Genomic DNA, 17,142 nt, shown 5'->3' on the forward strand with positions numbered 1-17,142 from the left:
GGGAGGACCTGGGCGCGCCGCCCCGGCACACAAAGTAGTCTCGGGCCGAGGGGTGTCGCAGGACCCAATCAGAGCCGACAGCCTCGTGAGTGGAGTTCGAGCCGGCCAATCAGAGGGCCGGAAAATGAGCTTCCCGTCCTGAACTCTTCCCCGTAGCTTCGGGACCCAGAACCCAAACCCCCGGCAAAGCTAGCTAGAGAGACTAAATGGTTCCCTGAGGCCAAGAATTATTCTTTTCGGCCTGCCTTTTTATTTTTATTTTTTATTTATTTTTAGTAAATACCGTGGGTGTTCACTATAGAGCAAAGACCGGCCGCCTTTGAGATTCTAAGTATTGAAAGGCTCACAGAAAGATTTAAGCAGCAGAGGCCTGCCAAGAATGCAGTCTGTCTAATAGCGTTCATAAATTCACTATGTATCGAGACTTTTCTAGACCAACAACTGTGTTTCACAGACACTGTTGATTCAAAAAAGGAAATCCATTCCCGCAAGCAGCTCAGGCTCTTCTTTCAGAGACTTTTAAAGACATTGGTTTATTGTCAGATTTCAAAAGGGGCCAAGTACTTTGCAGTCATTTTATGGTTATTTCCCTGTAAGAGAAAACAGAGGAAAATTGAGTCACATAGCCAAGGTGAGACTTTCCGCACGCGCCTCCCCCCCCACCGCCATTTTCTACCAAAACCAGAATTATGTTCTTAGCCCAGGGAGTTTGGGTGTCATCATTTAACAAAATCATTCAATAACCAGTTATTAAATGCATGGATGGTGCCCGCCCATGAGACACCTGGACTAAATAGAAAAAAAAAATTGTAAGAGTTACACACTTTGGTTGTTAGAAATAAACAAATTTTAGACTTACACCCGGTTACATGGGTCAAAAGCAAAACGTATCAGTCATACTCTAGATTTTAGATTTTAATCTTGATGGGCGCGCGCGCACACACACACACACACACACACACACACACACACACACAGGCTGGAAATTGAACCCAGAACCCAGGGCCTAAGACAAGCTAATACTAGATGTGTTCTAACGCTCAACTACATCCCCTCCCTAGATAAGCCTGATGTGGAGTGGTTATTTACTGTTTAGTTTAAACACAGCATTCTAAAAAATATTTTAACTGGCATACTTTGTTTTAAGAGAGAAATATTTCTGGTTCATTTAATATCATTATAGGTTATGTTCTGTAATTCATTCAGATCTCCCAAGTTCAAAGCTTTACCTTAGCTTTAAAATATCCAGGTTTTTTAATCTGGTCTTCAATTTTCCCTTCCAAAAACCTAGGAATTTAAAAATTTCTCTTTCCTACCTTCTTTCCATCAAAATGCAAACAAGAAGAAGAAAAAAAAAAGTTTGTCCAATATTTAGCACATTTTCATAAGACAATATATTGTACATTAAAATACCAAACAACTTTGATGTCTCTGGAGTACAGTCAGAAACTAGTTCTTCAGCAATTCTGATCTCTGTTGAGTGTTTCTCAGCCTGTAACAGAACACTGTTATCAAAGCCTATTTGAGGGGACGCCCAGGATTTAGCTGCCATCCCAAAACTGGAAGTATCAGTTAAATAACTGCCATTTGAGAAGAATTCTTTACACATTCCAGACAGATAATGAATTTCCTGACAATCACTTATAACAGGAGTGCTTACACTGCCTCTTTTAGTGCAAATAAAGATCCCAGCTTAGAAAAAGTATATTTCTGGGGCTCCGTAGTGTAGCGCAGTGGTAGAATGCTTGCCTGACATGTGAAAGGCCCTGCATTCCATCCCCAGCCCTGCAAAAACAGAAAATACATTTCTACTCTCTTCAAAGAGGAAAAATTTTGCTTTTCTCTAACAGGTTGTTTCTAAGAAAGCACCCCTAAAAGATTCTCAACATCACTGATCATCAGAAAGTGTCTCTGTCAAAGGTATTTTATTCACACTCTCCAGCCTCCAGATCTGCTGCTGGGCCTCCTCATTCTCTTTCTCTTCTCACTCCAGCTGCTTACCTCTCATCACTCCCAGTTTCTCATATTTGCTTGGGCAAGAAGTACTCCATCTTTTTCTCCATTCCTCCCCCACCAAATTAGGCTTTGGGCCTATCTTTGCTTATTCCAAAAATTATAGACAAGTTCTGCTCCACAAAAGGCTGTACAAAACATTCTCCACAAGAACTAAAAGGATCTTCTCAGTCTGTCACTTTCTTTTATGGGTCAGCCTGGGCCCATTCTTAGTCATCTGTCAGAGATGACTAAGACTTGGATGTGGGGCAAGGAGTCAACTCTTAGACAATGGAAAAGATCAAACTGAAAGTTTAAGTGAGTACATGAGTGTCCATTTTATTGAGAGATTAGCTAGATCAAAGTTAATGAACTAAAATGCTATCACATTTCCTAAGTTGTGAACATTCATGTAGAAACTAGTTTGAAATTTACTACCATTTTATTATTACCGTAATAAAAATAATAGCCAAGGTGTAACATTGCTGAGCACAAGGCTCCATGCTAAGCTCTTCACCTCCATCATTTAATTCTCAAATCAAACCTTTGAGGTGGATCCTATTTTTAATGATAGTGGGGAAATCCACTGGGTCCCAAGAAGGATTGAGGCATTCAGGAGACTCAGCAGCTGCTGCTTAGTAAAGAGTTTAGAAATTTTTCCATCTCTACCACTGTATACCAACTCAATGTCAGCACTGCAAATATTCTCAATAACTTTTAATTATTCTTATTTTATAATCATTGCTCTAACTACATTTCATTTATGTATTCTATTTTGCAGAAAATCATACAAAGGGTAGTAGAGTTATTAGCACAGGCAAGAAGGTATAACCTTCTTTAAAATAATGATTTTATCCATTGGGGACCTCTGTTTTATCATCTGAAAATAAGGGGGTTGGACTGGATAATTTGTAGTTGTTGCCAGTTCTAAAACTATAAATTCAGCCAACTTGACATACCATTGACAATAACTACAAAAATGAAATGTGGAAAAATAGTCTCTCTTTTCAAATCCATTAAGTGTTTTAAGTCATTTTTGAGCCATATCCTTAAATAGAAACTCTATACTCACTCATTAAAAAGCCAGAGCTAATCTTTCCCATCAGAAGAGTAAATGAAGTGATTGATTTAAAAGCTGATGAAACTAGCCACACTTTCTCTCTGTATGACTTGCCTCCACAGCTGAAATTCTGGTCTTTTTCTTTGGGTCAAGGCAGCATTATTGATCTATTATTTACCATCCACTTCCATTTCTTTCTTATTAATAGAGTTTCTTGTTGTTGTTTTTATTTGCTTGTTTTTCTGGATAACCACCCAAAAATCCAGCTACAAGAAGGGCAACTCAATTAACCCGAATCAATCAGTAGATGAATTCCCAGAATGGTAAACACTTACAGTGCTTACCCTCTCCTTCCAGGCATTAAAAGACTACACTTTTCCATGCCCACCCCAGACACCCTCCCGCTTTGCAGGTAGGGACTAGGCTGTAGCAGGTTGTGGGTCCAAGTGGTATGTGTCACTTCCGGGTAGAGCATTTAATTGCCAGTATAAATCCTTACAGTGTTTACTCTTCCCCAGCCTTAAGACCAGTATTGCTGAAGACGGTAAAGCCTCTCTTAGCCTATGTTCCCAAACAAGGACAACTTGGAACAACCCACCCACCCCCCTCATGTAGTCAGAGTAAGTAACACATTTTTGTTGTTTAAGCTGCTAAAATGTGGGAGTATTTTTCACAGCAGTATGACCTACAATCTCAGTTGTGTTAGATTAGTATATGCTACAATCAGAAGAGTCTCAAACTATTCTGATCAATATATTTGAAAACCAATGTAGTCCTGGAGTAAACTCAGCACTGCATAAAATAAATAAAAAGTTAAAGGCCCATCAACAACTAAAAATTTTTTTTAAATAATCCCTAGTTCATAGGGTTGTGAGGAATAAAGGACTCAAAATATTAAAAAACACTCAGAACAATACCTGACACATAGTACATGTTGTATACATTGCAGCTCAACTAAATAATGTTTATTCATAGCTAACTCATTTTTATGCATTAGTATAGATCCTGTTCTTCTTTACTATTCATTTAATTCAGACCTCTGACCTCTGTTTTTCCATTAATATAATTGTAGTGAACACGTATTTAATTATGTGACCAGCAACCACTTGTTATGATTTGGATATGAGGGATTGCCCCCAAAGCTCCTGTGTTTAAAATGTAAGAATATTCAGATGTGAAATTGTTAGATTATGAAAACTGTAACCTGATTCATCTGTACTAGTTTGAATAGACTAATTGGTGGTAACTAGACGCAGGTGTGGTATTGCTAGAGGAGGTAAGTCACTGGGGTCATATACTGGAAGGATTCATCTTCCCTGTGTCCCCTTCCCCCACCCCTCCTCTCTGCTTCCTGACCACCATGATTAGAGCAGTGGAGCCAGCCAATCATGGACTGAACTTCTGAAACAAATCAAAATAAACTTTTCCTCCTTAAAGTTGTTCTTTTCAGGTATTTTAGTTATAGTGATGAAAAGCTGACTACCACACCACCTTTTCAATAGGAGCTGGCCCCACAATTCTATCATTATGGCAGCAAGAAGAGCCATGTTACTTCAATCATTTGCCATAGCTAGTTGGTCAAGAGAAAGATACCTGATTTTTTTTTTTTTTAATGATCCAATTAAGCCATTCCTCCAGGATTTTTAGACTTAGGAAGAAAAATCATCTCAGGCCTCACCTAGATATAAAGTCTGGGCAATGTCTGGGGAAATCTGGGAGATATCATTGGACACAGTTTTTTTCCCATGTGAAAAAAAAAATCATTCTACATCGAGAGAATAAATTCAATGGACAAAGGGAAGCAGAGAAGACAAATTATGCTTTTTACACTGGAATTCTCACTTTCAAGGAAGTGGCTTAATTTCTGCCTTTCCTTCTGTATAGGCTTGTCTCTTCTATGTGTCCTCCCAATATATTCCCCATTTTGCCTAATCTGCTTCCAGGTGGATTTATTTTGAATGAAATTAATGAAATAATATGCTATGTTACCATAAAGTGAAAAAGAAATAAGAGGGAAAGTCCTTAGATTCTTTATCTTCATTAATGGCCTGGATACCATTTAAAAATGTGACCATCAACTTTAACAAAATGAAGCAACAAATTTTTACCAAATGCCAACTTTATGTAAGGTACATGCAGCAGAGACTTCTCTTATTCTTCTCTAATGTCAAACCCCCATTTCTGACTAAGCCTATTACAACTTACCTAAAATCTTACATTTCCAAAGTCTCCTTTTTAGTGAATGTGGCCATATAACTACATTCTGGCTACTGAGATCTAACCAGAAATGTTGTGTGGGACTTACGTTTAAAAATTTCTTAAAAGGAGGAAGTTAGACTCTTCTTATCCCTTCTCTTCATCCTATCTTCCTGAACATTTTCTGATGCCTAGAGCCCTTTCTGCCATCTTGAACCATGAGGAGGATAACCATACCCTGCAGATAACAGGGAGTAAAAGGGAGCTGGATCCCTGACAACTTTGTGAAACCTCTATGCCAGTCCTGTGCTACTCAACTCCAAAAATTCCTTAATATGAAAAAACAATAAGCTAAAAGTCTTATTTAAGCCACCATCATTTGAGTTTTTTCTGTCAATATTACAGTGAACCTAATCCTGATAAAATTGATTCAATGCCATTTTAAGTTGATAAATTATACTGAGTTAAGCTAGATCATTAGTGCTCTACAAAAATTTTTTAAAAATCAAAAAAGAATCTGGAAAGGAATGAAGCAGACACAAATACATACTACTATACTTTAAAATTAAAAATAAAAATAAAGATATGGACAAGGGAAAGATGAGATTGATGGAGGGTCAGAGGGGAAAATTCCAGCCAAATAAAAATAATTAACCACCGTCAATATGCTACAAATATCTGATCCAACAAAAATAAACCTTATTAAAGTCACCAAAGTTCCAATGTTTTAGCCTTAAATTTTAAGAGCACATCCAAGGAAAAATTATATTCTGAAAGACTAACCAAACTGATAGGAGTCTAAAAGGGCAGAAGCCCTCTTGAGGGCAGAGACCCTGTATAGGCTTGAACACCACTGTCTTGAACACCACTACACAGCATATATGTTGAATGAGTTAATTTTCATTGCAATATAACTGCCAGTAGGAACAAGAAACACAACTTTTGGTTAGTCAGGATCTTGTATGGTTTCCATGGGAACAAAGCCATATAAAGTCATGGTTCAGAATGTAGATTCTAACTATATTTGAATGTTGGCTCCACCACTTAATAACTATGAGACTTTGGAGGAAACTTTAAATATCTCTCTCATTTTTTCATATCTGTAAAATGGGAACACCTTGTACAGTTGCTATGACTATAAAATGAGAACAACCTGACATAGTGTAAGCACACAGTGTAAGCTCTACAAAAACACTAAGCTAAATCAAGACTTTGTGGACACTGTTATTATCTGATCTAAATCTAAAGTCAAGATAACAAGAAAATACAATCTATGAAAGCAAAATAAATGATTGACAAGATTTTCTCGACCAAAGGCTGAATGTCATTTCAGTTCTGCAGTAACACTATAACACAATTGTTGATATTTAAAACAAGGAGTAAAGGTTCCAAAAACAACTCCCTATAAATCGTGCTGGCATGATTTACAAGTAGGCTTGCAAACCTACATAGATAGAGGTCGAATGGGAATAACTTGTGTTTATTTCAAGATTGATCCTTTAGTTTAAAAGTACCTTGCGTTGAGGAGTGTAACTCAGTGGTTGGGTGCAAGCTTAGCATGCACAAGTAGTGGGTTCAAACCCTAACACCAAAAAAAAAAAAAAATTAATAACAAAAACAAAATATATTTCATCTTTTGGCTATTACACTTATTTCAAATGACTGAAAAGACCATACAACTTATTTGATCCCTTTAAAGTACAAGGAACAAATAATTACTCAATGTACTTCAAAGAAAGGAGGATTTTTAAGATACACAAAAACTGAAATTTACCTTGGAGCCAAAACACCACTGGATACCAAGGCATTTAGAGGCCTGCCCCTCCACGTCTCCCTCTCGCTTACATTCCACATGTCATTTCTGCTCTTCCACTCTTTTCTCCACACCAACTCACTTCCATACCTTCTATCTTTTGCTTTCTTCTTGATCATAATTTTGGATCCCTTATAATTTCATCTTCCTCCCCTTATAATTTCATTTTCCTCATCGTAAGAGACATAATCTTTACTTGCAAATTCTGATAGTTTCTCGGTTCACATTCTGCAGAGAAGGAAATCTTGTTGGGTTTACATATCTCTTTCTACTGAGCCATATTATAGGTCCTCTGATCTTGAGATAGGTATTATTTCTACTTCAAACTACTTCAAGGCACTGGTGGCTGCCTCTTCAGCAATGGGCATGGTGGTGGGCAGACAGACACTTTAGTATATTTCATTTACAAAAAGATAAAATATCTTAACAAAGAATTGTGGTCAGAATTCACCATTGAATCCCCAGTGTTTAGAATATGTTTGGCCTATGGAAGATACTTTATTGAATAGTATTGAATGAATCCATGAGTGAATGAATAAATGAATGAAGAAAGAAGATTTTACTGCAGCAGAAAATATTTTGCTAAATAAGTCTTTACATGTTGTTAGATCCTGCACATGGTGTCCAAGAAAATTTTAATAGTTTTTAATAGTATTTTTAAAATAGCATATGAACACTGTAGTGATAAACCTGAAATCATATATATACATATATATGTATACACACACACACACACACACACACACATATATATATGTCTATATTTCTAACAGGAGAAATCTAATTAACTTTGTCTTTTCTTTTATAAGAATATTCTTCATTTTTAAAATAAGGGCCTAATAAAATATCTATTCACTTTTAATATTTTATGTGCCTCTAAGACAAAAATGTGCTTGATTAGTTTTCTTCCACAACTTACACTTGCCAGCTCCTGCCAAGTCTATATAATTGTGGTGACCATATTTTTTTTTTCACCAAATGAAAGGTGGGAGTGTGGTCCAAAATTAAATCTAAATTTACAATCTGAATTTTCCTAGAAAGTGTAAGACATATGAACACTGTAGGGATAAACCTGAAATATTTAAACTCTGTTTGACACTGGGCATACTGGTGCAATCAGGAGGCTGAGGCAGGAGAATCACAAGTTCAAGGCCAGCCTTGGCAAATTTGTGAGACCCTATCTCAAAATAAAAAATAAAAAGGCAAGAAGTAGCTCAGTGATAAAGTGCCCCTGGGTTAAATCCACAATATTTTTTAAAAAGTAAGAAGGAGAAAAAGAAGAAACTAACAAGTATATGTATGTATGTATGTATGTATGTATGTATATGTATACGTGAGCGTGCACACACACACACACACACACACACACACACACACACACATATATATATATATATATATATATATATATATATATATATATATATAAATGATTTTCAGCTTGAGTCAGTCATGCTCTGACAGAGTAGCATGAACAATTTAGTGAGTAGAGGTCTCTCCTGGATTTATGATTCATAATTTTCCAAACTGTTAGACATGGATGCGTATTAAATCTATACAGTGCTTTGTACAAGAGAAAGGATATTTTGCTTTTCTTATAGTTGAAATGAAAATGGAATTAAGTATGCCACATTTCCTCTACAGTCTTTTCCAACTATTAGAATTATCTTTCAGTGCTGTCTTGCCACAGAACAGCACAAGTTACTATATTTCTTTATTCCCATCTTCCTTTGTAGTCAAATTGAGGCCAGGCTCTGGCCAATGGGAGATGAGCAGAAGTGATATGAGTTACTTTCAAGCCTGGTCACAAGTGGCCCTGAGAGAACCTCCAATTCTTTCTTCCTCTACTTTAGTGACTTTGGAAACTACATATTCTAGATGGTCCTACTATAAGATAGAGGTGGAAAACCTGGATCCCCAAGTTTTCCTTGAAGGAGAACTACTCTATAAACATTGGATTATTTACATGAGCAAGAAACAAATCTTCATTGCATTTAGTCACCAGTGTTCATTAACCAACTATTATACTGGCCAAGGGGATAATGGAGAGCTAAAACCCAGCCCCTGGTTTAGTCACTAAACCATGTACCCTGGGCTGCATACCCCTCTGCGGAGGTGCCTTTTCTAATTCAAACACAGATGCCAAACTGACTGACAGTGGTCCTGACTGTAGTCCCTTCTCACTCCTTTTCTCCTTTATAATCCCTCCTTAAAGAGCTATCAGATCAGTATTCCTGAGGCAAAGCTCTGATCATGCCATTTTCTGATCAGAAGTCTTCAGATGGGCCCCATCGATTCAAGAAGTAAACGCAAAACCTTTAACATGGTCTCCAAAATCCTCCATAATTCTCTGAACAAATCTACCTATGCAGTACAAATCTACTGATGTAGAAAAACCACCGATGCATTATCCTTGTCTTCTCATAACAACATTCTCCATCTCATAGCAACCTAATTTCCAGAAACTATGTTCACTTGCAACAAGAAATTCCACAGCCCAGAATTCCTTCAAGCCCTCCATCCTTCTGTAATCACCCTTTCCTTTAATATTCTGGTTAAAACCTCCATCCTGTATAAGGATACCTCTGTTTGATTTATTTAGGGGCAAAACGAGGGTTTGTCTCACTTAAGTTAGTTCCCTCTGTGACCCGTTGCTGCATTCTGTTTCTTCATTCTGTCTCTGCAGCATGGGATCCTGCTTGTTTAGAGGATGTCAGCAGCAACACATCATGAAGGAACTAAAAGGTGAGGGAAAGACAATTTATGTCATCTACTCTCTACTTTGTTTAGTTCTTGGAATTGCCAGATAAAATAGCATCCACCCAATTAAATTTTGCTTTCAGATAAAACAGTGAATCATTTTTTCAGTGCGTCCCCAATATTGCATGCAATATACTTATACTAAAAAATTATTTGTTGTTTTCTGAAACTCAAATATAACAAGGTATCCTGCATTTTTATGTACTAAATGTGACAACCCTGGTAGTACCCCCACCCCTTGTTAAAGTATTAATCTATGGTTCAGATTGGGAGGAGAATAAGGACTCTTCCTACAAGTACATAATCTGCCCAAAACACTGTCATTTTGAATAATGACTCCCCCCAACAGCAGTGTTTTCCTACCTATTATTCATGTGTTATAGTGGTTTCTACACAATAAACCTCTCATATGACAAAATAAGTCTCTTGAAGTCAGATATCTTATTCTTCATATCCTTTCATTGGCTGGCTAGATCTTGGAAGCATCTTTCAGGCACTGACTATCTACTTGCTACATTGACATTTCAGGAATTCAAAACCAACAACAGCACTAGACATTTTAAAGCAGATAAAAGCATCAGAAGAAAATGCCTTGGGCATGTATAATAGCAGATCCTAGCACTTTTTCCAACTTGCATAATGAGCCATGGATTTTATAATTTTGGCCTTGCACATGTTTCCAAATATCTCTCCCTATCTTCCAGGGAATACTTGGCTGGGTTTTACCCAAAGTATGTAAGAACACAGGTTATATCTAGAAGTTATTTTTTAAAGATAACTTGCTGGAGAAGTAACTCTCCCTGAAACAAAAAACATTATTGTCCTCACGTTGTGGTTATTTCACTTTTTCATACACATTTACCCATTACCTATAGCAAGTTAAAGTAGCAAACTGTCCACACATTAACATCTTATGAATCACACAACCTCACTTTCCAGCTCCTGTACCCTGTGCTTTCTTGTTATTTCCTCTGAAAGCCAGAAAGATGGTGGGTTAGATTATAAAGGTTAAACATCATAGAATATATATAGGGTCATTGGAAACAAATGACCTTATTCTTTTTTCTCATGGCACCCATATTCCAATAAGGAAGTAAGCAAACATTATGCTCCAGATGCCAGTCATGTGGGTATGTAGCTTGACAATTCTTTTCATTAAGAATAATAAACTAATTATAGCCATGAAAGTACCCTGTATTTTCCTGGGATAATAATAGAAAGACTGTATGTGGTTTAGCTCCTTCAAACACATTAACTATAGGTGCAGGTTTCCCAGATAGATTTGTGGAAATCTACCCTTTTTGAAAAGTTCAATTACTTAATTTAATAATAATAATAATAACAATAACAACAACAACATATACAGTAGCATTAAAAAAAAACTAGGTGACAGGCACATGACAAAAAACTTCAAAGGACATAAAGGGAAAAGTGAGTCTTCCTTTCATACACTCTCCCCAGTTCTCCACCCCTGAGGCACAAGTGTCACCAATTGTATATCCTTCTTGATATAATCTTTGACTATTCAAGTTTGTACTATGTTTTACCTTTACATATATGTAAGTGTGTGTGTGTGTGTGTGCATAATATATATATAATACATATTGCTTTTTCAATTCTTTCAAAATCTTTTTTACTTTAAAATATATCAATAAAAAATAATACAATTTTACATAATGATCTTGCCTTTTCATTTAACAGTGTATCTTTTAAAGCATTCCACATTATTTTATATCACTCTGTTTCAGTATTTTTGACTGCTATATTGCATTATATTACATAAATATACCATTAACCTATCCTGATATTGATGGACTCTTACTACTGTTATAGTGGAAGCTTTTCCAGTTAGTTTTCCCTGTTATGAAAATGGCTTCATGTACTACTGAGATACTCAACAGATACCTATTGGACACTTGCCATGTTCACTACACTATGCATAAGCACCATAAACAATAATGAAACTAAGAATACACTCCTATGCATTCTCTCACTTTCATTTTTTTGGTCACCTTACATGTGTGTCCTATGGGATTTGTATTATCCCTCCCAAGTTTATAACTAAAAATTCCTTCTTTGAATAAAAATCTTCTCTTCCAAATTTGTTCTACTAGGTAAAATTGGAGTGCCTTCACACTGACTCTCACCTGTCACTTTGGAGACTATCAATTACCTTTGGAAAGATGCATGTACTGAATGATGGAATCAAACAATTTATGAGGCAAAGAACTTGCCCTGACCCAATGCTGGAGAGCTACATCCCCAGCCAAAGAAGCAGAGAAAAACTTTATAATGCACTAGATCAACCTCTTCCTTTTATAAATGAAGAAAATAAAACTAAGAAGATAAATGAGTGAGCCATGATCATCCTCTGGCTTATTTTCTGACACAAAATTGGTTCAACATACCTACCTCCCCATTCCCCATTTGAAAATCAAAATTCATTTTTAACCTGTGGCCATGATGGAATAACAGGGACCCAATTTACTCTGAATTGAAAACAAGACAAAATATATAAACAGTTTTCAGATGTTGGACAACATGCTACATGGGACAGTGATCTCTGAAAGAAGAGAAACAAGGTGAATCTATAATTGCCCCCCCCAAAATTGAAGCAAACAAAGCCTGGAAGTCTCCTGAGTTGTAAGAACAGAGTTCAGAATTCAGGAAGGTTGAGGCAGCTTGAATTCATAGGTTAGGTTACCAGGGAGGTAAAAACCTGCACTGAGAGAGAGTAGTGGAGAGTCCCAGGGCCTTTGGCTGAGTCTTCAGCAGAGTATTGGTCAGTTCAGCACTCCTGTGAGAGAACTACCTGAGCCAGGGAAGGAGACACCTGAAAGGAGCAATTACTAGTGCAAACAGAGGAATGGAAAGTTTACATTCCCAACAGCCTGAATGGAAACTCTCTGATATAGTGAGCATTGAGTTTCATATTCAGAAAGCTATTGCTTCATGAGACCAAGTGGGCCCTAAGGTTGCTCTGCTTCTGCCTATCAAAGTTTAAATGCAAGACTCGAAAAGATCAAACTGCTTTTAAGTAGCCTGAAATGTGCCCCAGAACATAACTCAAAAATATTTAAAGGAAGTAAAAAAAAAAAAAAAACGTGAAATTTTAGTAAGAATACAATAAAAAATTATCAGGAATACATGAAAGCAGGAAAATATATCCCATAATGAAGAAAAAAATAAGTATTAGAAACAAACCTAGATATGCCACAGGTGATAAAATTAGCAGGCAAATACATTAAAAGAATAATTATAATTATGTTCCATATGTGCAAGAAAGTACATATATTTTTAGGAAAAGATACATATATTTTTTAAAGATCCAAGTTCTTAAGATGAAAAACACAATATTTGAGGTGAAAACTCAGAACTGCTATGGAATTATAATCTTTCCCATTATTTCCATTATTATCAACACCACAAATGTAAAATATGATACTTTTCATTGGGTTTAAAAATAGTCCTTTTCATATAAAAATCTCAAATGTGCACCCAAACCAGCAATATAGAATAATGTTTGCATAGCAAAAATGTTAGCTGCATTTGCTATTGGTGTTTATAAAGAATAGGAACAGCAGACAAGACTTTTCTATATGAAAAACATATTAAGCCAAGCATAACTTCTATTCAGAAGAGTTTAAAGTCCAATGAAAAATGAAAAATTGGGTCTGTGGCTTCATTTTTAAGCTTTCTTCATGCATAAGTTAAAGAAAAACTATTTTTATAGATTATAGAAAAAAGCAAGAAAATTTTAGCCCTTTGCCAGGATCAGAGAGAGCAGTATTCCTCCAAAATTTGTTGGGGAGCTGCAGTTAAGAATCTAACCGTCCCAGGAAGCTGCTGAAGAAGGTGGAGGGGCAGGTTCTGGTACTGGATGGCCGAGGCCATCTCCTGGGCCGCCTGTTGGCCATTGTGGCCAAACAGGTAAAACTGGGCCACAAGGTGATTGGTTGTGCGCTGTGAGGACATCAACATTTCTGGAAATTTCTACAGAAACAAGCTGAAGTACCTGGCCTCCCTCTGCAGGAGGATGAATACCAACCCATCCTGTGGCCTGTACCACTTAAGGCATGCTGCCCCACTGAAGTAGCACCCCCTTTCTCCACAGAAAAGCCCTCTTCACCATGGCTAATTTTAGGACTGTCAGCAAAAGAGTCCATTGTAGATAAACTTCCTATTTTCATGTCACTCTGCTTACTTGGCCCCTGGCGTGGAAGATACCAGCACTCCAGGTGCTGGACACCCCCTTACTAGTTTTTCACAAACGTATCCAGTATAGTACTTTGAAGAAATGTGCAAACAAGGCCTCTGGCCTTGAGCTGGGCTTCACAGGGATGACTACATTTTTAAGATAAGTTACAAATGGGCCCATAGTAACAGCTGGCAGGGGGAGGAAAGAAAGGGGAGAAGAAGCTCTCCCCTTCTCAGGTGTTGTCCTTGAAGAGTTAACTTGCCCAGAACAGTGAAAGCAAAAGCTGCTTTTATGTGAACTTCTGCAGACTGTGAACTTCTGAGCCCCTCCCCTTACACACTGGGTATAAAACTCTGAAACTCCCTGAACTCGGGGTTCAGGGGATTGATTGATTATAGCAAAGGCTGTACCCTCTGAACCTGGCTGCGGCCAAATAAAACTGTTTCCTGCTATCTTCGGTGCCTTGCCTACAACACCACAAGACCGAGCGAGGCCAGGCTGCCCTGGACCGCCTCAAAGTGTTTGATGGAATTCCACCACCCTACCACAAGAAAAAGCGGATGGTGGTTCCTGCTGCCCTGAAGGTTGTGCAACTGAAGCCAACAAGAAAGTTTGCCTACCTGGGGTGCCTGGCTCATGAGGTCGGCTGGAAGTACCAGGCAGTGAGAGGAGGAGAAAAGAAAGGAGATCGCTAAGATCCATTACTGGAATTAAAAACAGCTTATGAGGTTATGAAAACAGGCATAAAAGAATGTGGAGAAGAAAACTAACAAGTTCACAGAGGTCCTCAGGACCCATGGACTCCTGGTCTGAGCCCAATAAAGACTATTTATGCCTCATGTGTGGCCTGGTTTGCCCTTCTTCCATCGCCACCCTGGGATATGGGGGACCCAGTGCAGCTCTCTGGGTGCCACAGGCAGCCTGGGACCTGGAAAGCTGAGGCAGAGAAGGGCCTAAGCCTTGGTCTCTGCTCCTGTTTCAGAAGATCTTTCTGGAAGGTTTCTAAGAGTTGTAGGGTCAGAATTTATGACCTGCTTATTCATTAATTTAAAAAAAAAAACTGATAGAACCATCAGTTACTTGCAGTATTCAAAAAAAAAATGAGCAGGGACACTAAAGGGGGATCTCCCTGACTACAGGGGCATCCAGCTGTCTTAACCGTGTGGCCATCCTATACTCTGTAGCTGACAGAATGGGAGAGCACCTTCTGAAGTGGGCCAAGTTTTAGAGGTGCAAAGACTGGAAAATGTGACCAAGGGGAACAGCACTGCCCCTTTTCCTTCCCTCTGTTTTGTGATCAAAAGCAAATAAATTATTTTTGAAGAAAAAAGAATCTAACCTAAGAAATGTAGGTAAGGAGAAGGAAAATTTAAAAAAGCAAGCAGCAGAAGCAGGACCGAAAAGAAACTATTATGAAAAGCAGGAATGTTAAATAAGAAAAAAAAAAAAAAAGTAAGGTCTCTGGTTTACAAGTATGTATGAATCTCCTCGACAAAGGCAGAGAAGGTGATGATATGAGAATGCAATTAAATTCCACCAAGTTATGAGTGCCTGTTACCTGCAAGACACTGCACTAAATGAAGCACTATCCCTTTCCTTCAGAAGCACAAAATGTGATGCAAGAGATGGATACAGCTACATAAACAATTGTGTCATAAGTCAGGACGACAGATGCAAAAATGAAGACATAACAATGGCTAAAGGGGTATAGAGGCATGAAATAATAACTGAGTCCAGGGGGCTGAGGCTGTAGCTCAGAGGTAGAACGTTTGCCTTGCACATATGAGCCCTGGGTTTGATCCTCAGTGAAAGGAAGGAAGGAAGGAAGGAAGGAAGGAAGGAAGGAAGGAAGGAAGGAAGGAAGGAAGGAAGGAAGGAAGGAATTGTGTCCATCTACAACTAAAAAATAAGCATGCTGCTTATTCTGGATAATAATTTCTTGAAATAAAAAATCTCTATAAGCAAAACCAGACAGCTGTAACATAATTAAAAATAAATAAATAAATAACTGAGTCTTGGGGCAGAAAACCAGAAGAAGACTTCACATGAAAGGCGACATTTGAACTGTGTCCTAAAGAATAAAAGGGCCTTTACTATACATAAAAGAAGATTCACTTAATTTCACCCTCCCTCACCCATTCATTCTCTCTCTGTCTGCTTTGTAACCAAAAAACTGCCTCACCTGACCATCCCTGGTGGTTAAGCTTCTGATTGAGTTTGGCCAAATAAAGACATTGGGGAAGAGAGGGCAGGAGAAGAGAGAGAGGTTATTTTTTCACTGACCCATCTTGTTTTCCTCCCTGTGGTTCTGGCAGTGGCTATAATCCTCTCTACGGAACAGCTCATCCTACCTTGACGGCTCCCTTTTCCTGTGGTTCAGCTCTCACTGAGCTTTGAAAATTGTCATCCTCTTGGCCCTCTGGGCCTAGGGAAAGTAAGTGCTCTCACTTTGCTAGTCTCTAGATACACCAACCACTCTTGTGTTTTCCCTTTACAAGGAGTATATCTCTGTAATTATTCCATTTAAGCTATCTGAGCAGAATCAATCCTAGACAGAAAAGCATAAGCAAAGACAAGAAGGAATGCTTGCCTGGAGAACAGCACAATTAGAGAGTTGCATTTTGAGGAACATGATATGGATAGGAATCTGCAATAGAGGAGAATCATTTTAGAGGACTGGAGTCAAATTATATGGCCTCACCAAGTAATTTGGACTCTATTCTTGGGTAAGAGAAAGCCTTTGATAGTGATTGAGTGGGTGTCATCAGAACTGTGTTCCACAAAGATCTCTCTATGAGCACATGGAAAATGGAATGAAGAGGAAAGAGAGCAGAGGCCGGGAGGCCAGGAAAGAAGTTGTTTTAATAAGTCCTATTATAGGACATTGATTGGTGGTAAGGAGAATGTATTTGACACAGGTCAGCAACAAAAGCTATAGGATATGGCAAGTAAATGAATTGAGGACAAAGCACAAGGGATGTTTAAGGATGACTTCCAGGTCTCCAATATGGGAACATGGTAAAATGGTGGCCTTATAAACAGAGAGATTCTCAGAATTGGAAACATGATGAGTGTGATTTTATACCTCACATAGACAGTGAGGTATTATGAAGTACTCAAGCT

The 17,142-nt window shown here is 37.9% G+C and overlaps 1 pseudogene; it reads left to right on the forward strand.

Moving 5' to 3' along the window:
• The first annotated feature begins 12,362 nt into the window (after positions 1–12,362).
• LOC144255437 (large ribosomal subunit protein uL13 pseudogene) lies at positions 12,363–14,832 on the forward strand (annotated as a pseudogene).
• Positions 14,833–17,142: the final 2,310 nt, after the last annotated feature.

The sequence above is a fragment of the Urocitellus parryii genome, chromosome 6, assembly GCF_045843805.1.
Source record: "Urocitellus parryii isolate mUroPar1 chromosome 6, mUroPar1.hap1, whole genome shotgun sequence".
NCBI lineage: Eukaryota > Metazoa > Chordata > Mammalia > Rodentia > Sciuridae > Urocitellus > Urocitellus parryii.